A 25361-nucleotide genomic window follows, 5' to 3' on the forward strand; every position below is an offset into this window, starting at 1 on the left:
ACAGGAAGAGCTCTGATTTTCCATGATAAAAATCACTATTTTATTATAGTGATTGAGGCTATGGCAGGCTTCCAAGTTACTTTAAAATTGTAAATATAAAAATCAATAAAATAGTGTTCAACTGAAACACACATACACAGAAGCGTTTGATTTTAATCATGGAAAAATACAGATTTTAGGGGTTTTAAATCAGGGAATTTGCGATTTTTAAAAACAGAGAAAACCTGGATCCCTGGTCATTAAGGTTTTAGAAATCAAATTAAGCTTGCCAGTCCTATTTCAAATTGGCCTACAGCCACCCCCCATACATGTCAAGCGGTACAGCGTTCATGCTATTATGCGGCGCTCTCTAGGAAAGCAGAAACAAACAAGAAGAGATGATGCTAGGGGGGAGCAGTGAAAAACCAGTGAGCTGCTCATTCTGAATGGGACGTGCGATTCTGCTTGTGCCCTGCAGGCTAGTAGGCCTTTTGCAGTACTTGGCACGCAAGCACAGCTTTATCTCTGCATTGATTTTCTATTTCTGTTTATTATATTGCAAGTGCTCTTCTTACAGAGCATCTCTGACGATCGAGACTGACCCAATGGTTTGTTAAAGCAAAATCTACCAAAAAAAAAAAGTTTACAAAGAGTCACTTGATAAAGCCAAGGAAAATATGAATTCTTTGATTAAACAACGGCTGAAATTTCTTGCATGTAACCCTTGTGGTTAGGAGCCGTCGTTTTCTTTGGACATGGCTAGGCTTACATTTACATATGGGGAGCTACAGCCCAAGCTAAGGGCCCAATTCAGAGCTTACAGTCAATGAAAACATTCCCACCTATATCAGGAGAGACTAAATCCAGCCTTACGTGCCTTGCCTAAGCAGGGAGTGCTTTGCCTAGGGTTACACAGGTGTCACAGTCGGAAGCAAAATCCAAAAGTTCTGGTCTCCCAGGTCCTGTCATCTTTCCCATAGGAGCATCATTCACTGTGCTACAGAACAAGTGGAGAGGAAGCTTTCAATGGAAAAATGTGATGCAAATAAAGAAAAAAAAGTGTAAAAGCTGTGTCAGCACATTTCATCTTCTTAATGAGATAAACAGACTAATCTTACATTCCATGCACAGACTATTTCTCTCTCTAATTTGAAAAGAAACCAACCAAGAACATGGAACTTGATAGCAAGCAGAGGCTGAACGAAACATTTTCTGACAGGGTCTAAACTTTAAATGGAAAATGTCAAATTTTCATGCCACATGAAGAACAAATCAAGGGTTTCCCCTCACTTTCTCCACCTGAGCAATTTAATTCTTATAATTACTCGTTTCCTTTTAAATAACATGACTATAATCAAAAGTTTGACAGATGCAAAAAGTAGCACGCGGCTAATTCTATGCAGGAAACTAGTTTACTGGAACACAGAAGTTGAAAGTCAGAATGGAAGTCCTTGGAGCAATCCAACCTCAATCCCTTTAAAACACATAAATGACAACTAGCTATTCTGTCAAAAATTAAGGAACATGGAGGTAGTTCCTTCCAGCCTTAGCAAGCCCAATCCCCTTCATTTGTAGGTAAAAATCTCTGAAATCACCACTTCAAACCTTCAGGCACAGCTACAAAGCACAGTATTAGAAACATCAAAAAAATCCTATAGCACCTATAGCATGCCAGAGGCAGAGAGCAGGGGAGACAAGGGCACCACCAATGCCCTGCTGCCACCATGGCAGGTAGTTGGTTAACATGTGTTCGGAGGATCCTAAGAGGAAGACCATAGTTCAAACTACCAAGAGGCAAACCCCTCTTCCTCAACCCCCAAGGTGCCATAGGGGGAAAATTCCTTGCTGATCCTAAATCTGGCAATCGGTTTGAACCCGAGCAGAAGATCAAGACCAGAGGGTACGTTGTAAGTCAGGATCTCCAGCCAGGAGCCCGTTTTCTGGGTACCGTCAGGGAATATCAACATAGCCACAACTAAGGTTTTGGCTGGGGTATGTCACTGCCTCAGAAAAAGAAATACGCACCCAAACGCCAGGAGCCAGCAGCATTCACATGAGGAAAAAATCCTTCCTGGCCCTTACAGGGAGCCAACAAAAGCCCAGAAGCAAGGGGTGACCAAACACGGACCACGGAGAGCAGAAGCATGCATGAAAACATCTAGTTTTGCAAGCTTGTGTTAAAGGTCCTGCTGCATTTGCCCCCCAATGTATTTTAAAGAAAATATTTCAATGTAGAAAGGGAAACTGTTTGTTTATTTATTTAATCCAGTTAGAAAATGGAGCCCCTTCCCAACAGCACAACTATGACCATACAGCCCTCCAAGCTGAACGTATTTTACTTATTAAACATGCTGACTGCGGTTTCGTTCCAGACTTCTCCAGAATCGGAAACACATATACCCATTGTACCCAGGCCTCCCTATTTTGACACAGTGCAGACACAGCCCTACAGCTTCAGCCGTTTCACATCCTCTCCGTTAACACCACAGACCATTCCTTAACTTTCTATAATGCAGCTACACAAAAAGAAAAGGGCAACAAGCCACCACAAGAACCACCACATGGGCATACGCTACAAATACTAAAGAGTGTTTCTTCTGACAGGTTCTATGCAGAAAAATATTAAATTAATTTAAGATTTTTATCTGGCAGACACCAGAACAGCAACTCAAAAGCACAGTCCTCTTTGCAAAGGCCAAGCAACAATGCTGCAAGATAACCTGCTTCACCCTCCAAGGAGACAATCCTTCACTGCGGCCTATAACATCTTTGGCTTTTCTGCTGAAACTCCAAGGACTGCTGGTGGTTTGGGTCATGTTAAACTTTTGTGCTCTAGGAACTGGAGCAAGATTAAATTCACTGTCACACAGCTCAAAAAGCCAGCAGATAAGCACCTTCTGACCTTGACTACAGAGGTAAAAATCCCCAGCAGCATCCAATGCAAGACCTTACATCTTTCAGTCCTTCTGGAGTTTTGTACAAAAGCTTAAAAATGCAACACACTTTTAAAGCAAAGTCACACATGGAAAGATTCAAGAGATGGTTTTGGGAGGATTTCCTGGTGGTCTCAGAAGTTTAAAATCTAACTGGGAGTGCCATCTCACACCATATGCAGCATTACTCCACAATACTGTAAGAGGTTATTCACTTAACTATGCAAGTCTCAGACACACTGATTTACACCCATGTGAAATATGCATTCCTTCAAGTCTAAACAGAAGAGTCCAAACCAATGCAAATGATGCAAAACAAAACACTGAACAACTGGCATGTTAAATATCTCTTGAAAACCATTCTTGTTATAACTGGTATTAATATATGTAATGCTAGAGCAAGAACAATATGGGAGAGAAGAGTGTCCATCTTACTTCCTGTAAAAAGCTGGGGCTGCATCACCCCTTTAAATTTTCTAATTTATTTCAGAGATTGTGTTTCATGTTAAATGGAAAACTAGTATCCCAAAGGGACTACAATGAAAATCTACATTTGCATATGCAGCTTCAGAAAACTTATTACACACATACCTGTGTTATTCTGAGCTACCGAAAAAAGCTCTGGGCACCATTTCAATCTGAAAGGGTACTACCAGTTAGAAATCAGCTTTCTTCTGAAACGTATTAAATAGATTGCATCCAGCATGCAAACTCAACGAGGTACAGGTTTTTATTTTAGTGGAAGCAAAAGTGGGAGATTAAAACCTACCTCCCCTATGTGGTTATAATGCAAAACAACACTGCCCACGCTGCAGATGCAATAAACTTAAAAAACAAACAAACCCCCAAACCTTGGTTCCTTACATGGAACAGCCAAGCCAAAATAGTCAGAGGGATCACTTAATTAAAAAACAAAAAGGAAGAACAAAAACAAAAAACCCCAGTCCTTTAAACTATACTCTATATTGATTTTTCTCCCGCTAAAATCCATTTAAAAGCGAAAAAAAAAATGTAAGACAGAGGAGCTCAGGGTCCATATCTATGCTCATTAAAAACTCAGTGGGGGGGAGGGGGGAACAACACAAACAAAGCAGCAAACAGTAAATAAAGACAAACTCATTCTAAAACGATTAACAGGCAGGTCCCTCTAGTCCATAATGTTCATTCTACATTCCCCTCTAATAAAGGGGTTTCAAGTGCCCCATCCTTTGGTTTCATTCCTAACATTTCCATAGCAAATCCTACAGCACAGAATTATCTACGCAAATGGCAAATTTCTAACAATTGCTCTGAAGCTGGTTGCATTTGCTTAGCTCAAACAGTCTTTAAAAGCTCAGCACAATTCTTTATTTTCCTGGACACACTTGCCTCCCAGGAAACACCACAAACATTGATCACCAACTCAGAAAACAAACAAACATAGTCCACACGGGGTTAACGCAGTCAGGGCCTTTTCTCAGATCCTGAGAGAATGACTGGCTTCATGCTGCTCCCTCAGCACTGCAGTCTTCCCTCCCTCTCTCTGGCATGATTTTCCTGGCTCATTAGGGTCTTTTCCCAGGCCCTGGGAAAGTACCCTGGCCCGGTGTTGCTGCTGCTAGCCTAGTATCTCTCACTCTCCCTGGGAGCCCTTAAATTCCTGTGTGCAACCTAGTTATCCTTCACAGCTGGCCCTTCACAGCTGACCCTCCTAGGCAGCCTGCAATCCCTGACTGCCTGCAGCTGGGCTGTAACATCTGGCAGAAGCAGCCTGGTATATGCAGCCAGCTCCACTGGGCTACAGCCCCTGAAAACATGAAGCCTACTACATACCCCTAAGCAGCATACAGGTTTCCCTTGCTTTATGCTATACATGCATTCCTGGAAAACAGTTTGCAACTCAAATTCACATAAAGGGACCTCACTTTACAATGCAACAAATAGGGAAATGTACCTTCCAAGATCTCTACTGTACTGACCCCCCAGACCTGTTTCTACCACTTTTACAAGATAATTTTGGTACTCGCCAACAGCAGACAGTACAGTTCACCATCATAATGTACACAAGCATAGGTCACCATCATAATGAGGATGGCAATTAGAGAAACATGTCGCAGACAATGAGCAAGGAGCACAGATCCACACAAGCGATTATTTTGATGTGCGTCACTCACACAATGTACCGCACACAGCAGCTGATTGCAGGCTTCCACCTCATTGATCACATAAGAGTGAATTTACCTTGCATACAATTAATTTTTGGTATTAAAAGGATCACTGCATAAGAGCAAATTCACACATACAGAACCTGCATAAAACGAGAGAAACCTGTACCACAAATATATTCCCTGAACAACATAAAAACTAGAATCATAAATCAAAGACAGAAAAATTCCATCCTTTCCCAGTACTCCATTTTCATCCTCCTCGGGTCCAACCACAGGGGTGGGCAAAATGTGGCCCACCAAGCCACTCTATCCGGCCTGCGGGGCCCCTAAAAAGTTTAGAAAATGAATATTAATCTGCCCTAGGCTGCCTGTCATGCAGCCCTCAATGGCTTGCTGAAACTCAGTAAGCGGACCTCTGCCCAAAATACTTGCCCACCCCTGTCCTATCAGCTGCCTTCAGTGCTTTCAAGAAGAGAAGCATTGTTGACTTTGTTTTCCCTTGGCTCTTGCAATTCAGCCCTTTTTGGGTTTTCCCTCTTCCACTCCCCCACCAGCTTTCAGCTGGGTTTTGCAGGGTTCACTTTGTTACATTTTCTTCCCCTCTCCAAACCTTGGCCCAAATCCTCAAAACATACTTAGGCATCTCAGGCCTATTGAAGTTAAGAGATTTGTATGCCAATATAGGAGTTAATGTGCCTAGTATTTTTGAGAACCTGGGTCCTTGTCTCTAGCAACTGCAAAAACAGATTCAATTACCCCTACACTGATTAATGCTCTACCTCAGGAAACTGCCTCCTTCTGTCCAACCTAAATTCCTGGACTGCCATTTTCTTATGGATGTTCAGGCCTCAAATTCAGCGAGACCAAAACAGAAATCATATGGTAACCGCATCCTCATTTTTGGGCATTATGGATACCACCACTCTCTTACCTGGTAAGGGGATCCATGTATAAACCACCTCTTCAAATTAGGCTTAAGATACATTCAGGTTGTACCCAATGTTCCCTCTAAGGAGTAGCAGTCCGTGAGCACGCCTCTTTGGTCCTGCCTCCCCCTTTCGGCACAGTGCGGTCCGCCGGTAAGTGTCCCAAAGTAAGCATCTAGGTGGGAGCGGGCAGGGTTTGGCCACCACCCTTCTCCATGCCAACAGCTGCCCAGAGAAGTGCAGTGGAGCGCTGTGGCCCAGCCATGGGCTGGACACAAATCAATCAATAGGACTGAAACGGAGGCACCGGGGCCAGCGTGGGACACTTACCTAAGGTAAGCTCCTCACTCCTCATACAGGGCAGGCAGCGGCTCCTCCCCAAGGCGAGGTGGGGGCAGGCTCCAGGGAACTGCTCCGCTCGCCCGCATCACCTTGGGGAGCGAGGAAGCACATGGCATCAGGGCTGGGGAGTAGAGCAGTTCCCCAGCGCCGGCAGAGCCTAATGCGGGGCAGGCAGCGGCTTCTCCCTGATGTGAGGCAAGGCAGGGATAGGGGCTGGTGCAGGCTCTGCTGGCTCCGGGGAACTGCTCCACTCCTCAGCCCTGATGCCACGGGCCTCCTTGCTCCCTGAGGCAATGCAGGGGAGTGGAGCAGTTCCCCGGAGCCGGCAGAGCCCACGCCAGGCCCTAGCCCCAGGGAGGAGCCGCTGCCTGCCCTGCATGAGGAGCGAGGAACTTAGCTTTGGTAAGTCTCCCACGCCGGCCCCAGTGCCTCCGCTACGCTGTGCCCAGCTCCTCTCCAGGCAGGTGCACAGCCTTAAAAAGTTAGTGCAAGGCAAGACTTTTACTTGTGTATGGCCATGCACAGCTTAGAGGGAACACTGGTTGTACCTAAATTTTACTGATTAAGCTGCATGACCACCTCCAAGATGCAGCCTTCCAATTCATCACCGTAAAGCTTGTGTCCAGGCTGTCATCTCAATACTGGAACCGGCTGACAAACAAACAATCTCCACTCAAAAAGTTACTGGGACATTTGTATTTTTCTAGCTGCTTGCTTTGCATCCCTGCACTGGCTCAATTTCCTTTACCCCAAGGAAACATAAGCTACTTTTCACTCTCAAAGTCTGCACCACTTATGCCATGTTAAAGAACTCAAGAAGGAACCTTGCTCTGCCCTTCAATGCTTGGAAGAAACTCCTTATACATATCTTCAAATCCCCTTGTAACACCTACAAAAACAAAATCTTGATGAGAGTTAAGACAAAGATTGGGTAAATAGTGAACTAAGATCACTGCCTACAACAACATCAACCAGAACTGTCTCGTTTCCCTGTGCTGCTGTTGTCCCTTGTTTTACCCCGAGTTGTTAGCTCTGTGTTCTGTCTGTACGAGGCACAGCACGTTGGGGCCCTAGGTCCAGGACTGGGCACTACTGCAATACAAATAAATCAAAGTAATCCCTCCCTTCTTTTCAAAGAGGTCATCACGTAGCTCAAAACATTCCTAAAAGTTATCATATAAAAAAGCAAATGCAGCTGTCTTACTGCCCTGAAAAACGCTTGATTTTTTATATGAAAGACTATCAGTATGACAGTACCATTAGTGAGATGGACTCCAACATTTTAGATCTTCAAACAAAGCTTAGATAAGCAAACAACTGCATAATGACAGATTACAGGTCTTTATAGATGAAAGGTCTTCCTAGAAGTTAGCACTGAGATCAGTGCAAAACATGAAAGAACGAAACCAGCACAAACACCGAGAGAGAGAAAGCACAACTCAGCAGGCATGCTACTTCAAGTTTGGCACAACTGGCAGCATCCTTGTTTGTGGGCCACAAGCAGTGATTTCACTCCTGAAATCAGGATTTGGATTCATTCAGTTCATATCCCACAGTGCAATACTGGAAGAGTGAAGAGACACTTGCCTACCTGGGAGAGCAGGAGAATTTTATTCCAGACTAGTGACTCTGCAAATCTACTGAACCATTTTGGAAAAAAAATGTTGCAAGGATGGTAATTTCCCCACAGAATAAACCCTTTGTGGAAATACAATCTAGACAGAATATATAACAGATTAAGGCAAAAATACTATGTGCAACTCGAGTAATATGGATTAGTTTTGACAAAACCTATAAGATTATCTGTAATCTCGGTGTGACTCAACGTATCATTAGGTGATATTCTCACCTTATCCCGCCCCTACCCTCTCAGAGGCAGTGGAAGACCAGGGAAGAGATGCAAGGTAGCAATATGATATCCACTTTGTTTTTCTTGTGCAGATGGTAGGAGAATGAATCACCAAGAACAAACAGGAAGATAAACCAGGTAGCCTCACCCATACTTCCTCTCAATAAAACAAGTTTCAACATATCACGAGTTGTAGCCAAGCACCTAAACAGCATCTCCATTTGCCCTGCACACAGGCGGACAATCAGATTTGCATACTGTGCGTTATGATGTACTCTGAAATAACTCGGGGTAAAAAGGTAAAAACCAAAATATTCAGTGCAAGTCTTGCAAAATTACTATGAAAGTTTAAACAGCACAGACTCGACATTTACTTGCCTGTCCTGCACTATGATAGACAAATGTGAGGAAGAGAGAAAAAACACATTACAAGCCAGCCATACTTAAAACACACACATAAAAGTTATTCATATTGTAAAATTTTGCAAGGTTTTTTTATTCTAACGTAAGGCAGAGATAGTCACATCAGGCAAACATTAAACTCTGCTACTACCAAAAAAAAAGGATAAAAGGTTAATCAGACCATGAATAGCCAAATTTCATTTTGCAACTTTTTCCATTTTAGTAAAAATATGGATCACATGTGGATCACATCACTTGTATAATCCAGGTTCCTCCACATGACTGATCACATTCTTCCTAGACAGTCCAGCCTAATATTACATCAGCAAGTCGAATGAGGACACAGCCACGAAACTTTTTCCTAAACTAGAACTGAATAAGGAAGCAGAGGGTAAGGCAGTTTCTTAGGCCTCTTTTTTCAGGAGCTCCTGCAGTCATATTCAAATGTAAAAGTTTCGTTGCATCTCTAGACAGAGCCTTAAATGGTCCATGCCATGTTCTGCCGCCTTTAGCACTCTTAACCTACCATGAAAACATAAGGACTGGAAGGAAGCTGTTCACTGGTAGCTGGCCTTGGCTGAAGAGATCTAGATCCCCTTACTTTGGAGGCAAAGGTTTGCTCACTTCTACATCAAAGAAAGGGTCCTCCGTATGTCCTGGTACCTCCTTGGCTCAAAACTTAACTACTTGGGGCTTGGGATGTTGTAACTGCACAACAATAGTTGTCCGCTCAAGTCAAGATAGTTAATTGGATTATCAAACATTAAAAAAAACACATGTATCCAGTGTCAAAATCAGGAAACCCTGAGAATATTGCAGCTCCTAAATTCCAGCCAGGTATTTTTGCACTTAATTGGTTTTGCAGGATCTGTAGTTTGCCCTAAAGCTGTGTGTCCAAGTCTGCAAGCCTGTCAGCTGCCTGCCTGTCGATTCCAAGCATTCTGCCCTACTTGGCTCTTCTTGGTCAAATTCCTGGCTTGGGAAGCTCTTTTGATAAGACTCATTACAACTTGGCCTAAAAAGAGCAAGATATATCAGGGTCCAGTTACAGACCAATTTCTTTTAGTAGGCCTTGGTTTTACTTGAAAGCAAAGACACTAGGTTGTTCTAAGGCAGAGGCTGTCAACTTAAAGCCGGTGGCCAGATTTAGCTGACACCCACTGTATCAGTTAGTATGAGAAAAGGGCAGGACAAAATTCTTGTCTTGTTGTTAAAACCGATTACTCCCCCACCCCTGCCCCCCTACACATACACTAGAAGTACATCTATTTAAAAGGGAAGAGAGGTGTCTGAGCCATGAAAACAACAAGTTCAGAAGAGTTTAGCTAGGCCAGCTCCTGTGGGAGACTATACTATTTCAATAGGTACACATTACCTTAATATCTATTACTGTCAATAATATGAAACTTGGCACTGTGTTTATGGGAACCGAGCTAGCTCTGCTGCACAGTGCTTTCTAATGTTTCCAGTAGACTGTGTGAAATACTGAATCCCAGCTGCTACCTACTTCAACTCTGATAGGATAGCTATGATAGCAAATTTCGGTATTCATACCTTTGCATTTTGTCTGCCAGACTCAAGGGAGTGTATGTAAGCATAAGCATATTTGTACAGAGAAGTACAGAAAATACAGGGGGTGTCATCAAGTGGTGTCTCACTTGCATACCTACAGCTGAATATGGCCAACTCTTTTCCTTAAACAAACACTTCCTGTAGCAAAAGACTTGGTCCTTCATCGCAATTCAGAGTTCACAACTAGTATGACAGGCAATGTACAGAGTGCCAAAATGCAAGAGTACTCTAGTACTTGTCCCAAACAGATGCACCATTCTGGGCATCTTCCCAGGCCAGGGTTCTCTCAGTCATGTTTCAAGTTTAAACCCGTGTCTCAAATTTATCACTGACCATTTCTTGGCTGCAGCCTGTCAAACATTTGGATGCGTTTCCTACCATCTGTGCTTCCATTCTTTATTTTAGGATAATGCAGTTTTTCTATCACCACTGGCTAGTAGAAGGCTTTGATCTCTGATAATGCAACCTTTCTCTTTATGCTTCCACATATTGGAGAAACAGATTAAAAAAACCCCTGTGTCTTATTGACTGCACAAGTGTTTCTTTAAAAATTGCGTTCTGCATCATCTTCTCCCCAGTTCTCACTTCTATGGTCACCAGTTCTACCTGTTCTCCATCCTTCTGTCACCTGCATGCATTAACCAAGCCACTTCTAAAACACCAACAAAACAGTGATATTATTCCAGGATAGCAGCAAACTTGTCACACTAGTTATTAACGCAATTAAATATTAACTAAACAAGGAGGAGAGCAACTCCCATAAAGAAAGCCTTTCAGTGACAAGTGGTAGTTTTATTGCTCCAAGTTGCAGCCCTTTGACCAAAGTTTACAACAGATTGCTAACAGCAACTTTTCTGGAGTACTGTGGTTCCTGTGGATTAGCATCCATCTCGTCCCTGCATGTAAATATTGCCTTTCCGCCTCTTCCGGCAGAACACAGCTAACAATTTTATCATTTTAGGAAACAAGATGCCCTAAATACTTCAGGCCCCGTTTCAAATTATGAAGTAAAATGGCACTAAGTAAGCACAGACAATTATTTATGATTGTAACAAATCCTTTTTTTCTTTTTTTTTAGATACTGCAGGAAATTTATTAAGTAGCAAGATTAATGTTTTTAACATGAATAGTTACTCAGAAGTTAACTATTACAGACTATCTTTTTTGAATAGGATACTAAAAAAAAAATCTGAAACACACATCTTCTGTTATTAACTTAGATATTCAAAACTGAACATCTTTTAAAAGGAGCTAGTTTGGGGGTTTTTTTGCGGGGGGGGGGCGTTTAAACACCCAGCACTCCTCTTGGACAACAGCGAAACAAGTGATTTTTTTTTTTTTTTTTTTTTTTGGCTGTAAGATGATCAGAATTCCTTTTTCTGATACATGGTTAATCTTTGCATTGAAAACTTTGTTGAAGAACATTTACATTCAAAGGTCTTAATTGAAAAAAAATAGTCGTCATACAAATGTCCATTCGATCGGATTTTGGAAAGCAAACCTCTATAAAATAAGAACTAATCCAAGTTTTCTGCCTAAAGCTTGTATACAATATACTTTCCAAGTGTCCCTTCAAACTTATCAAGCAAGCAGCTGAAAAACTACTCCATGCATAGCACATCCACTGCATTCTGAATGTTTTAAAAGTGTTCCATTACTTTTATGTAATCTCATTATACAGTGCTGGGCTTTTCACTTACAAAGAGACAGGCAAGTCTCAGTAGCCTGCTACAGAGCTACTAGGTGGTAGCTATGGGCTACCAGAAATTTAAAAATAAATAAATAAATAAATAAATAAATCAGATCACATATGAAAACACAGTGAACAACAATAAATTCACAGTTAAAATGTTTAGAAGCTTCCTACAAACGTCTAATCCTGGCAAGCAAAATTTCTCCAAAAACACACCCCACATGCCAGGACTAAACAGTTTTGGTCCATCTATTAAAATGTGTCAAATACAGCAGGAAAGTCTCTGGGAACAGAGTCATTTCCACATCAGCCAGGTCATTACTGAAGCTCACATACTCCACTGCTCATGCACGTATAGCACCAAGAGTCACTCAATGCTTTACATTCAAGTTACAGAGATGTAGGTTGTAGCCATGTTGGTCTAAGGACATAGGCAGACAAGGTTCTTTGGGTGAATCTGATATCTTTTATTTAATCAACTTTTAAGCAAGCTTTCGGGCTCAAAAATGAAGGGTTTTTGAACCCGAAAGCTTGCTTAAAATTTTTTTTCCAACTATTTAAGTAGGTCTAATAAAAGATATCAGATCCACAGAAAAGAACCTTGTCTGCCTTGTATTCAAGTGGCTTTTTGAGTATGAGAACCATATGAGAAAGGGTTAGGTGGAAGAGAGGCAGAATTTTAGCTTGGCTACCTTTAGTAATTGAGAAGTAAACTGTTCCAGCCTCAGCATCTGCAGCTATGACACAAACTGGGCAAGGAGAGAAAAAACCCACAGGAAAACTGAGTGAAAATGATGTGGAAGCATCCTAACAGGGAAAAAAAAACATGCACCCCTCATTGTTTGTGTAGGCTGAGCTCACTGTAAACAGCTGTGGGAATCTTAACATGCCTCCAATCCCCATCCTGTAAAGCAGGGGTGAGCAAAATGTGGCCCACGGGCCAAATGTGGCCCGTCAGGACATGCTATCTGGCCCACGGGGCCCTTAAAAAATTTAGAAAATTAATATTAATCTGCCCCTGGCTGCCTGTCATGCAGCCCTTGATGGCTTGCCAAAACTCAGTAAGCAGCCTTCTGCCCAAAATAATTGCCCGCCCCTGCCGTAAAGTGTGCACCACCAGCCTGGCCAGCCTCCTCTACTTCTTACTTACTTGGCTTACTGCAGACCCCTAATTCCTTCCTTATTCACAGCATTCAGGTCTCCTCCTTATGCCAGGAGCTCTGTGTCCCCCTCATTCCCCACTTGCAAATGAAGGCAATTCACCCACGTGTTTGATCTACAATCCACTGCAGAGATAGGTGAAGCTGCTGGTTTTGTTAATCAGAAAACAAACAAGTGTTCTCATTTCTCTCTTTCACACTTTCCAATTGGCCCCCAAACGCTACCAATCTGGCTGAAAGTGATGCCTGAAAACTTTGGAATCTCTCCATTGTGGCATTCAAAAGCAATTTTTTGGTCTGTAGTGCAATGCTATCAAGCTGAACTCAGGACCTGGCTTTTGACAGGGTTTAGCATTGAATTCAGTGAAGCATGCCTGTGGCACCGCCAACCTTAAATGTTTAAATGATGATGGGGTTTTCAAAAACACCCTACTGAAAACGTTATTTGCCTTCTGAGTTGTTCTTTTTCTTTCTTTCTCCCCACCCCCCCAAAAGGGGGGGGGGGGCACATTTTCAAGATCTCTTCAGTATGGAGGAAGAAGAGAAACATTCAGAATATGAAAACTGAATCTCAAATTCAGATGAATCAAGATGCTAAAGCTCCAAGGTAGACACCAGACACGCAATAAAATTTGGCAACAATAGACCTGGACATTCCCACTAACAGCATACTATTTTTTATGCTTCTTGGAAAGCAGCTTGAAAGCTATCCCTAAAACAACATTAAATGCCCTCCCCCACATAAAGTATATATATTTTTTTGCTTTAGAGGTTTAAAGTAATTGGTCCAATCTGAGAACTGTTGCCACTTCCTTGCAGCCTGATTTGCCCCAGGGAAACATAATTAATGTCAAGTTAAAATCCTACCTCCAGGATCAGGGAGATAATTGAAATCCGGTGAGTCCCAAGGCTCTCCTGAAACTGAGGAGTTGCTAAACCAAAATGTAAAGCTGTGGCAAGATGGTTATATTAATTGTACTTACCAATCATCAAGGGGATCCTATCTGAAGGCACTTTTCCATGGATAATTTATGGCCACGTTTAAAAGCTCTGTTATAACACACTGTACGTTCTTCAATAACTCAAATGAGCCGTTTCAGGTTTACAGTATGATGGTGTAGCGGCTTCAACTCCCAAGTGGAAATAGTCACTTAAACACTGGCTTGTAGCGATCCCCACAGGAAGTGAAACAGCATATCATAGCAGAGATACCACCAAATATTACTTCAAAGCAGCAGTTTGGAAGCATCAATATCCAACAAAAGTACATTTAACCAATAAACTAGAATTTCAAAACAATTTGCTCCTATAAAGCGTAAAATATTTTTAAAAAGCCAAAACTCATTTACCATTTTTGACTGATTTTTCTGCAATAGTTTCACTAATCTCTGGGATCTTTTCAGGTATTTCCCTTGTGATCTGTCTTGACAAAGTCTTTTGAAATCAATCTGTAGAAAGCGAAGCCTAGATAGAATTCAGGCCTGAAGATAAGTCTTAGTGCACATGAATAAACCAATCTGTGACGCTGGTTTTCTAGCTACTTGACAAATCAATTAGATCATTAGGTCAATTTGACTAAACATATGACCTATAAAAAAAAAAGTAGAAAAAATATTTGGTGTTTTCTGGAAGATAGCATTTTATATAGTCCGTGAGAATCACATCAGTTTAAGACACCTCAAGAAACTAAAAGCAAGCAAGACGCCACTGAAAATGTAGCAAGTTCTCAGAGGCAGTGGATCAAAGCCTTCCATTTTATGCTGGACAAACTCAGTGGTCTTGTTATATCCAGATGTTAATGCTCTGAATACATGCCGAGTATTTCCCATATTGCCAGGTAATCAACACAGGTTCTGGCCCCCAGCACAGAGCATTCATGTTATGAAATATAACCACTTCAGCTTTCCCAATGACCTTCAAAGAGTTACTTTCCAGATGGAACGGAAAAACACTTCTCTCTTCTGCCTTCAAGCTTGCCTCGAAAATATCGTTAGGAAACAGGTAAAGTGCACATGCACAGACACATATTGCACAGGTGTGTCAAGCCATTTATGAGTAGAGAAGGACAGAAGTGGTTAAGTGGAGCTCATCAGCTCAGCAGTCAACAATATCCTAAGCACATGGTGCTTAGCGCTGAGAGCTCTTACTTTTGTCTAAAGTTTTATTTATTGGACATTTAATTTTCTAACACACTTCTGCTTTTTTCAGCCAACAGCACTTCCACGATGTGCTATAAATGTTAAGAACACATTCATCCTGTCATTCCAAAGCGGGTTTTAGACTTACTTTGTAGAAATCTTACCTCTTGAATGTGGGTTCAGGCTCCACTCCAAGACTAGGGCAAATGCTATTCTACCCAAGTTTCTCTCTTTGATGCCTCAGTTTTCCCCTCCATAAAACAGGGTCTACATCCACCTCATCAGGTTAAGGAGAAAGTCTCCAGAGATCCTACAGTGAAAGAGTCTACAGAAGTGTCATGTACTATGCAACCACTGGCAGTTCTATGGTTCCTGGGATCTGAAGCTAAAAATCCTATGAAGCAACACTCAGCATCTCTCCAACAGATCCATTTAATGAGGGCAGCATGCTTCTTCCACTAGTGAAAAAAAATATTATTTCTTTTCCCCCTTTTTGGGGGGGGAGGGGGGGGTTGGATTTTTATGGTTTGGGGGTTTTTTTGGTGTGGTCCATCTGTGACTGACACTAGCTCTTATCCACATCCAACTGGGTGTACTACCATTTATAATTAAAGAAGTGTGAACACAAGCAAGTAATTCTCATTGAGACAACAGAACAAATGATGTCAGATTTTATGAAGAAAAAAGCAATTGTGCCAGAGGCAATGCATCAAACAGCTAAGATTCATTAAACCTTTCCACAAAGAAGAAGTTCACCTGCTCCCTATTAATTCACCCATTTGATATTTTGGGACTGCCAATGCTGAAAAGTCTGTCATATAATTAGATAAACAGTTGTCCTGCCTATAGGGGAAACACCATTACTGTAATGGAAAAAAGATTTAAATCTTGTTTTCAGTACGTCTGGGCCTGTACCAAACAGCTGTTTAAAATTCTGTGTAACCATTGAAGATTCGTGCTGCCAAAGTCATTACTCAGAAAACCACAGACTGAATCATAACTGGATGGCCAATAAGTTTCTAAAAATGAAAAACATTCTTCTCTCAGCGAAGGAATGACAATCAACCGAAAAGGAACTGCAAGATGACTAAAGAGTGGTTCTAGTATAGGAGTTGCTTAAAAGTACACAAATATACTCCAACTCAAAATAAAACACGTTGTGCACTTACTCAAAGGAGATCTGTGTTGCTTTACGAACCCACATAAGCCAGCCAGCTCATGATTCCTTTAAAGACTTAAGCTGAAGCAAGTCCAGTAAAGTTTACCCAATATTCAGTGCATATAGTGAAAAATTAAAAGTCCATTTCACATCTTTATTCTCCTCAATATGGTTCCATGAGTTTCCCCATCCTTATGCCTCCGAAGAAGTAAAGGCAAAAAGCAACATGTCATTTTGGCTGCAGCTTTTACTACTCCAAGTTCCCCTCATCCTGTGGGAGCTCCCTGAAAGTACATATCTAACCTGAGAGTTAGACTAAGTTACACTCTTTTCCTCTACTTCTCACACTTTTCAGCCCTCTCCATGTGTCGGCATGTATCATTTTAGACACTGCCGCAATGCTGCACATATTTGGGTATTGCTAAACTGCAGACAGCAGCAGTAGTTTGATATACAAGGACCAGGTTAACTCTCCACCCCGAATTCTTTCAAAGCACGTAGTGCAGGATAAAAAACAAACTGAACAAAGAACAAATGCTTCAAAGGAAACAGACTAATGAGAAACCAAATTATTAATGCAATAAGAATACAGTCTTTGATGAGCATACTTCTTTAGTATCCATGACAGCAGTCTCCTTTTCCCATCTCGCATAGACCTGGTACTGCTGCTCTCTACCGGATAGGATGCATCAGGGAAAGACCAAACACCCTCTAAGGCAGTGGGAGCGACCCTTTGTCAGTCATGCCACACATTAGCCCCACATCCTCCTCAAGTGCCACTCCAATCATTTTCCCTTACCCAAGCTGCTGCTCAGCTGTCTGCCCCCACCCTATGCTGCCTGGCCAAGTTGCTGCTCTGCTTTCTGCTCCAAGCCCCATCTGCAATTGTGCTGCCTGTCCCCTCCCCGATCTGTCACATGCCACATGCAAAGGCTGCCTGTGCCACGTGTGGGTCCCCTTGCCAAAGTTGGCCACCCCTGCTCTAGTGGCTGTAACCGAGAGGATGACTGATAGTTAGTCAAGCTGCCCAGGTCACAAAAAAGTTAGAGCTTCTTGGAATTCGGTACCTGTCAAACCACAAAATCTTGTACCCGCACATATAGCTTTTCCCAGCGTGCCGCCGTGTGAACAGCGAAGCCACTGAAAGTATGATTATTCTGAAATACAGGAGTGCTACACACCAGTCTTCCTCTCCTAATCCTTTCCCCCACTTCTCCAATCACACATGCAGCAGCAGCAGCATTGCTGGTTGAATGCCATCCTGACCAGCTGGCTCTCTCAGCAGCCCATGCAACTGCTTAATAACCGTATGTGACCTTCAAAATGCCAACCAAGCAGAAATTCAAAAAACCAGGACAAAGTGTAACATCCACAGAGGACACTGGAAGGTTTTCCAAAATTCAGATGACTCACAGGCCCCCTAAAATAAAAGCACTGATGAGGACTCAGTCCAACACCACCTGACAATCTATATCCTCCCTTTTTGAGCTCAAGAGACAATATTATCCCAAAGGACGTATGAGGTGTTTTTTGGTCTCTTACGGTAGGACAGGACAGCAGTGCATCTCTATTTCAGGTCACTTGACCATACTTCCACACGAGCTATGATGAAAGCCTGCCATCTCAGCCAGCTGCAGCACACAGACAACATTTCTGACACCCACACTGTGCCAGGGGAATATTACAGCAAATCTTTTGCCACCCAAGTGTAATACTGCTGCAGTTAATCTCACACTAGGTTTCACTGTGGTTTGTTTGAAGCCCAAATATAGCAAAGCACTTGCTCAGACTTTTTTTTTTTTTTTTTTTTTTTTTTTTTTTTTTTTTTTTATTTCTCCCCCATCAAGGAGGAAACAGGCCCCTACAATTTCACAGAAGATTTGGAGTGTTATGAGCCACTGCAAAAAGGCTTAGAATGGAAACTGCTGTACAACTTCAGTAACAGTTTTTTCACTATGGATCATGTGAAATACCTGAAATTTCTCTCCAAATGCTAAAAGAAAATGTGCAAAGGGCAGGAAAGACATAGCACTGAAACTCCACCCTTTAAGGAGTTTTCTGAGAAGAAGTCAGGAAGAAGAAAGAAAAAAAACGCTTCATATGTAGCAGTGGTTTATTTATAGCTTTTGACAAAACAATACAGTAAGATAAGCAGTAAAAATTATATAAAAATAAAACAAACAGCACTTATAAATATCATCATTTTTACTAAAAGCATACAGTAAGATTCCGTTCTACCAGTTTATACTAAATTAAAAACAGAACATGGTGTATGAGGATATTAAAAAAAAAGGTAAAATGAAGCCGTGAACAACAGAGCGAAACAGGAGACTTTTATTTCGTTTATTCTTTGTGCAAGTAGTGCAAATACAGCTAGGGAACAGAAAAGAGGATTTTCCTATTTCTTCAAGAAACAAACAAAACCACAAAATAATGATTTCAGTGGTCTATTTCACTCTCCTCGCAAAAGCAAGTTCTGCCTGAATGTGGGGCCCAACACCACGGACCCTTAACAGCAGCAGATCTCATTTGAGCAAATTTCAATCTAGTAATGGCCTCTCCTTGTTTGTAGTTTTGCACCACAACCAGGTAGGATTCTAGGCCAAAAGACTGTTTTAGTAATCTTAAGAACTGGTAGGTCACACTGACAGCATATCTATCTGCATGCTGGCATCTTTAATTCTGACATCTATGTCTTGTTTTAAATACAGGGGAAATATTGGGTCAGTAACTCTCACTATATTTCCCAGGCTATTTGTCTGGAGGAGAACAGGGATCTTATTTAACCATCCAAACAAGGGTTTCTTTGGCAAAGGAGAGGCTTGTACAACACACTTCTCAGGGTATCTGGTATGTGTAAAAGATTTACATTGTCATGCAGTAGTTTAGCGTCTTAATTCGCAAATGTGCTCGCATTTATCAGTCTAGTTCCAGAGTGCATGAATTCCCCCTCTTACGCTGAGATAAAAGCTTCCTTAAAAAGTAATTTAGAAATCTTTTGGGTTTCTGGGTAGAAACATTTTACATACAAAATTGGAAAGGGCTAACAGACAAAATTTAAACCATATATCGTAAAAGCTAGAGGTAGGGACCTACCAAATTTGGGGTGGTTGCCCCCCCCTATTTTGTGGTACGAGCACAGTGCCAGGCAACATTTTTGCAGCAGAGCACAGCAGGCCCCCCCACACCTCTGTGGTGGGGGCCCTTGAAGTCTTCCCCCCACCAGAGACTGACAGATAGCCACCTGTCAATCTCTGGCCAAGGGCGCCCCAGAAGTCCCACTCCTTCCCCAACCGAGGCATGAAGGGGCCTGCCGTGCTCTGCCGCAAAAGTTTCCACCCGCCCATGCTTCATCATACCAGGACTTCCCACCCTTTTCCGTTTTTGCAACTTTCCCCCTTGTCCCCTTCCCCACCAGCCGCTCTCTGCCAGCTTTATGCCTTACCATAGAATACCACATTTGCAGTTCCACAAAATATGCGAAATCGCAAATTCGGTAGGTCCCTGAATATAGACACACTGTTACAATAGTATACAGTAAACCCAGCCCTATAGACAGAGAATCCCACACCTTACATAGAATAGTTAACTATAGCAAAAAATAAAATAAATGCACTTCTAGGGTCTCTTAGCAGCACAACAGCACTCAGAGAAGAACCTGTACATAATCAATATTTAAAGGCACCCAGCTTGAGTGCGCCTACAATAATCTCCAAAGGAGGCTTCAACACAGCCCAGCAGCTGAAAAAAATATCCCTGGGAGGCCAGAAGACAGAGCTGCTTGGGAGCCTGGGCACCATCACCGCCAATGAAACAATATTCCCTCGGCGTTCTGCGGACAGCGGGTGCCGTTCTGCACAGCACCAAGACCATCCGCTCCCCAGCTAGCAAGAGCACCCGCTTACCAGAAATATGCACTCGCTGTCTGGCCACGTCTGAAACAGGCTCCAGACAAAGTCTTGCACGTGGCCAGCCTAGCTCCAGCCCAACACTAATACTTCTGTTTACATTGTTATTACTCTTTCATATTTCTAAGGGAGCAGTAATTCAATAAAAAAAAAAAAAAAAAAGCAGGGAGAAATCTCAACTTGAAGCTAATAACCCCTTCAAAAAGCACACATACAAAGAAGCAGTTACACTGAAATATTTTATTTTTTTTCCAAACCACAACCTTCCATTGTATTTCTGTCCTGCGTGAGGTAATGGCTGTATTTCATAAGCGTACAGAAGAAGCAGTTACAGTGAAATATTTTTTTTTTTTTTCCAAACCACAGCCTTCCATTGTATTTCTGTCCTGAGTGAGGTAATGGCTGTATTTCATAAGCGTACACCGTACTAGCATGAACCATGCTAAATTGGAACATTTTTTTCAAAATTTCTTGATTATAGGAAAGTGCTATGAAGTGAGCCATTTCCCCTCATCATTGTTACTACAAAACCAAATCCAAAAAGTTCAAACCTGAAGGAAGGCTATCCCAAGCTTGATGAAGGTCCTTTTGATGTGGCTATGATGTTGTTTCACTCCCCCTGCAATACTGTTTATGATCCTACTGTATTGAGGCATGTGGAAAAAGTCCTTTCAGACTATAAAGGCTTATTTTCCCATCAGTCCCATTTGGTCGCTTGCTCCTGTTCTTGACCAATCCCATAGAGCTGTGTGTTCACTTTGGTGGATGCTTAAAACATGAAAACGTTGATGAATATCTGCCTTACATTATCAGTTATCCAAGTTCTTTCAATATATGCCTCCATCATCTCCACTTCCATTTTCTTTTACTCCAATTTAGCCCTGTTGGTTCATTTTCAACTGACCGCACGTGCATTTCACTGACCGTTTCAAGAAATCTCTGACATTATCTGACAAATAAGATACTACCTAGAAGACTGACATAGAAAGAATATGTATGGATCTTCAAGTTACCTGAACGTTGACAGATGCAGGTAAAGACTCTGGATGTAGACCAAACATTCAAGAACTTGAGCACAAGTGAGAATGAGCACTGTACATGAAACACTCCAGGACAACTATTTTAGATTCAAATTGCTTTCTACTTTATCTTGAACCAGACTCATCAACAATTCATGAAAAGAGCTGTGAACAAGAAATCACCAGTACGCCATTGCCTGGGAAGTGGGCATTCTCTGCAGTGACTCAAAGAAAGCTCGCTATAGGGTGCCATCATCATATACAGTTCACTTCAGATTGAGTACCATTAAAAAAAGTGGATTAAAGTGTTAGCCAATTAGTCTCTAAATATGGCGGTCTATTAAAAAGCAATGCATCTGACACTTTGTTACCATTGCACCTTTAAAAGGAAAAAGGTAATTGGCATGTGTGAGCTGAAGAGTCTATGCAAATTCATCCCATCTGATTGATGAGAACACACTCATTTGCTGCTCCTTACCAAGATTATGAATCCACACAGCCATTATTCACTTTCATCTCTTCAAGCGAGTTCTGACAAAGCGGCTATAGAGCAATTGATACAAAACACTGCATTCAGTGCATGGTTCGCTTGCCATCTCAGACTATTTTCACTCTGCCATCTAATGCCAGGAGAGCACTTATCTTGTCAAGCAGCAGTCAGGCAAGATTCTTTTTAAAAATAAAACCCACAAAAAATGCTGAAAGGAAATTTACAAGTGATTGATTAGAATCTCTCTCTGTTCACTGCAAAGAACGGGTATTTTTTCTACTTACAAAAATAATTAAATCCTACCTTTGGAAAGAGAAACCAACAATGCACCCTCACACCTTCCCCAGAAATGACTACTGACCAGAACACAATCCCACCTCTCCAAGCTAAACTAAGGACACTTTCATTTTGGCAAAACTTCTGTTTTATCACCAGACATACCACTCAATACAGGTTCAGAGGGGATAGTGCAAAGATCACTTAGATCTGACCCTTCCCCCCAACAAAATACCCTAGTGTCAATGATGAAAACCTTCCAAAATCATGTCACTGAACTGCAGGTGACCTTGCAGTTGTGACACCAGCTGGCACTAAGGCACAGATTACCTCAATCATTAATTACTGAAATCCTAATCATATTAAAAAGATGGTTATTATGATTCTCAATGATAAAAATTAACAGGTCTTGTCTTCTATCAAAGGAGCAGCAACACCCCCTTTTTTGGGTTGGTCTTTTATTTTTATTTTTTTTTGAGATTCTAATATCTAACCAAAATCACATCATTAATATTGCCAAGCAAAGTAAGTGGAAAGAATATCTTAAGCTATATAGCAGACTGTGTTGCCAGAATGTTACCCTGCACAAAGCTATTCTTATCAAGCAGAAATCTACCTTAAAATGGGAGACTGGGTCACATTAGCCAACATTTCCATTCTGAAAAACAGCACAAGACCAAACTGAATGGTACTTTATGAAAGGGCATTCATGGAAAATGACCCAAATAAAAATGGCCTACCAAAATCCATCTAAAAGGACACTGATTCTGGGTGGAGGTGCAGCCATGACACTTTTCCAGAGCAATCTCACTCAATGGTTGTCATTCAGATGCTGAACACCAACACTGCCAGCTATGCTGCTGACCAGTTCTGCATCTTGGGTAAGTAACTTCTACCTCTCTGTATCAACTACCCCTGTTAACAGCTGGGGAAATTGGCAGTTCTCCAAGCATTTTCAAAGAGCAGTCTACATACAGATAAAACACTATGAATTAGATCCATATATTGTTAAAAAAAACCTGTCTTGGCTCTAGCATGATAGCCTATGAAGCAGAAATGCCTACACTATGACAGGTAATGAAACAATGCACAGTATATATATAGTTTACATGCCTACATGACTGTTAGCCAAGTATACAGGACACACTGCTTCCTACATGCCTAGGAGTAATAACCTTTCACTTCATACTCCTGTCAAGTTAGATCGAAGCCCTAAGGATTAAGCATACTAGGGCCAGCTGTAATAGCACATTATGGTGGTTAGTATTTGCAAACATGGCAATAATTCCCCAGTGAAGACTTTAACGAAGACACGGCTGTGTACGCATGTTCAAATGATCTGGGAGAACAGTCCCAGATTTGTTCCCCTAGTAGAAAAACCTTACCCAAGGTCACATATGTAGACACTTGAATGCTGAGGCCCTGAAGAGTGAAGAACTTGCTGTGCAGCTGAGCGGAGGGAAGGAGGGGGATAAGAGGAGGATGCTGGAGGACCATGTTCTCTTCTTGAGAGAAGCCACAGCTTGTACAGGTATTTGACCAGAGCGATTTATCCCAGGTTATCTTTCTTAGTCATTCTTAAGAGTGACTATGTAACAGTTCAGCCATGCATACTTTTCTGGGTTAACACAGCACTGGAAACATACTCTACACAGATGGCTCATATGGGGCAGATACAACATGCACGGAAACCTAAGGATAGTATTATAGAAGTGATCAAGTCAGGCTGTATGTAGACGAAACAAGAGGCATGCACGCACGACACTTTAAAGCAGGCTAAATGCTTCTGCACCACTTTAATGGTGTTGGTGTTTGCCTACATTGGCGGCGTATTGTGCATTAATTCCAACTGCTATAGCAAATTTGGCAGCTTAATGCGCCTTAAATGACTTGGGGCACAGGAAACTAGAACTCCTCTAAGGAGTTTTAGTTTCCTGCCCTACAGCCGCAGAGCGAAGCACCAGGCTCTGCATAGCTCAGGGGCTCTGTAGAAAGCCCCGCAGGCGAGCCTGCCTTCCTGGGCTGCTACCATGCTCAACCCAAGATCTCTGCCCCCACCTGAGTCTGCCTGCCTGAGCTGTGCAAGGGCCCAGTGCTTCCCTCCACGGCTGCGGTGCCTCCCAGGACTGCCCAAGCCAGGTGCCTCCTGGGGGGAGGACTGTCATTGCCACCGAGGGAAGCACCAGCTTCCCCTCCTCTCCCCCCCCAAAAGGACCGCTCCATCCACCAGCAGCTCACCCTCTCCTCCCCACTGCCAGAGAGGCAGGTACGTTCAGGTGTGTGCATGACACAGGAGTTTAAAGGGCCCTAAACTGAAGTGGTGTTTTTAAAAACCTACTGCTTCAATTTAGGGCCCCCATTTTGTCTATACCTACCCTTATATAACAAATCAACCATTCCTTTGTCACAAGTATTTATATGCTACTTACTGACTTAGCAAAGTATACACATATGAAGTTCTGGAATAAGACCTCGTTGCATTTATTCTGATGTTCTGCTTGGGGTGTAAACACATCCACGCACATCTCGGCATAGGGGAGAAAATTCCAAACAAAAAGCCGCATAGGCTTGAACACACAGACATCTAGATGTGGCTTTTAGGTAAAAATATTTTACAAAAATTACCTTTTCACAAAGCACTGGGAATCGTACGCACACATCTCCATTAGCCAGACTCTCATGGTAGAGTAATCGTCATTTCATTGAGCTATATCTAAAAAGTCAGTGTTATTTTACCCAGCTAATTATTACCCATACAATGGACTGACCTGTCTGTGTCTGAAAGAAGCTGGTAACAGCCCCCTTTGAGTTTGGTAGTTGCACATTTTTTTCAGATCATGTCATTTAAATCCATCAGGCTGCCAGTATTTTATTTTGCTTTTTTGGTCTTTCCATTGCCAGCAAGTGACCAGAGCAAGTGACCATCCTACCAAGCTTTTTATCTCCTTTTCTGGAAACACTTGACCTTTTCCACAGCATTAAGGAAGAGCATTCCCTTACAACAGGTTGACATGCACAGAACGTAGCACTTCATTAGCAAGTATGGCAGAGTTATGCATAGCTACAGGACTTATTCCAGCACAGATTCCATGCCACCTTAACTTTAACATTGCACATATTGACCAAAGGCTACTACTAAGCCAGTTTCAAAGGGTTTTCCTCCTGGAAGGTCACCTTCCGCTTTAACACATTTGGGAAAGGAGGCATCCTTCAAACAACTGAATGTGTAATATATTCCGTATTATTTAAACCTTAAAATACACAAAGTAGTTTCAAATCACCCCTTTCAGAATTGCACACTACTTAAGTATAATTATTCATCTTCCAACTAAAAAAAATCAGTAAAGAAAAGCACAAGACATTATCCA

At 42.0% G+C, this 25361-nt stretch overlaps 1 protein-coding gene across 14 annotated transcripts in view; it reads right to left on the reverse strand.

The window, feature by feature from the left end:
- Positions 1-25361, reverse strand: part of MTSS1 (MTSS1, I-BAR domain containing) — a 192076-nt gene that overhangs the window by 110160 nt on the left and 56555 nt on the right. Inside the window, exon 1 of one of the 14 annotated variants that reach the window (XM_025209883.1) lies at positions 12994-13033. The exons of the other annotated variants lie outside the window; for them this stretch is intronic. The gene's annotated coding sequence lies outside the window, so the exon portion shown is untranslated. Of the gene's footprint in view, positions 1-12993; positions 13034-25361 lie in introns of those variants that run through there. 14 annotated transcript variants of the gene reach the window in all.

The sequence above is a fragment of the Alligator sinensis genome, unplaced genomic scaffold (genome assembly GCF_000455745.1).
Source record: "Alligator sinensis unplaced genomic scaffold, ASM45574v1 scaffold681_1, whole genome shotgun sequence".
NCBI classification, from domain to species: domain Eukaryota; kingdom Metazoa; phylum Chordata; order Crocodylia; family Alligatoridae; genus Alligator; species Alligator sinensis.